Source organism: Schistocerca nitens, chromosome 1 (assembly GCF_023898315.1).
Source record: "Schistocerca nitens isolate TAMUIC-IGC-003100 chromosome 1, iqSchNite1.1, whole genome shotgun sequence".
NCBI lineage: Eukaryota > Metazoa > Arthropoda > Insecta > Orthoptera > Acrididae > Schistocerca > Schistocerca nitens.
In genome coordinates this window covers 385,633,753-385,634,807 of record NC_064614.1, presented here as the reverse complement: position 1 = coordinate 385,634,807, position 1,055 = coordinate 385,633,753, and the positions used below count along the sequence as shown (strand labels likewise).

At 45.1% G+C, this 1,055-nt stretch overlaps 1 pseudogene; it reads left to right on the top strand.

Moving 5' to 3' along the window:
- The first annotated feature begins 315 nt into the window (after window positions 1-315).
- Window positions 316-433, top strand: LOC126206153 (5S ribosomal RNA; annotated as a pseudogene).
- Window positions 434-1,055: the final 622 nt, after the last annotated feature.

The following is a 1,055-nucleotide window of genomic DNA, read 5'->3' as shown; positions in this document are numbered from 1 at the left end:
ATCAGTCACAAGAAATCAAACACTTCCTAACCCTCCTGGAGATACTATCAAAGTACACATTCTCCTGTATCTTTTGGATACACTTCATGGATACACAATGGCCATAACACTTGTGTATATTGTTAATTAAAGTGTCAGTATATTGTCTAGGCCAGCAAACCTATAATTTATCCGTATCGCGACTACTTGTTCTACATAAAATTCCTTTAAACACTTGGGAATACTGCTTTACCTTATCACACCCTTTCTTACCTAAGTAGCTCTTGACTAGTTTCCATGCCTCATCCTGATTTGGATTATGTCTCAATTATCTATGCCAATGGCCTTGCCACAGTGGTAACACTGGTTCCCATCAGATCACCGAAGTTAAGAACTGTCGGGCTGGCCTAGCACTTGGATGGGTGACCATCTGGTCTGCTGAGCACTGTTGGCAAGCTGGGTGCACTCAGCCCTTGTGAGGTAAACTGAGGAGCTACTTGATTGAGAAGTAGTGGCTCCAGTCTCGGAAACTAACATACAGCCAGGAGAGCAGTGTGCTGACCACATGCCCCTCCATATTCGCATCCAGTGATGCCTGTGGGCTGAGGATGGCAGTACTGCGTATTTGTTTTTAGGTAATGCCTTCAAAGGAGAAGAAATTGTGGGTGAGAATATAGTTGGTCATGGAGACTAGGAAGGAGGTAGTTGGTTTGGAATCCATAGGGCATCTGGAAAGGTAGTGTTAACTTTCCAGAATTTCTTAACCTTGAACCTTGCCTCACCATCATTCCCCAAATCCCTCAACATGCGTACTAACCTTACATCTGCAGAAAGAACCACAGTCCACCATATAAAACCGGTTCTGATCTTATAATCCTACCTGCAGACAAAGGCTCCACCACTGTAGTTTTAAACCGCAAGGATTACGTGGCAGAAGGACTCTGTCAGCTGTCAGATACTTCCGCCTACAAGCCATGCCACAGTGATCCCATTCCAGCAGTCCAGCAGGATCTCCAATCACTACTCAAATCCTTAGGCCCATCCCAGAACCTCTCCCCAGAGTCCCTATCTCTACT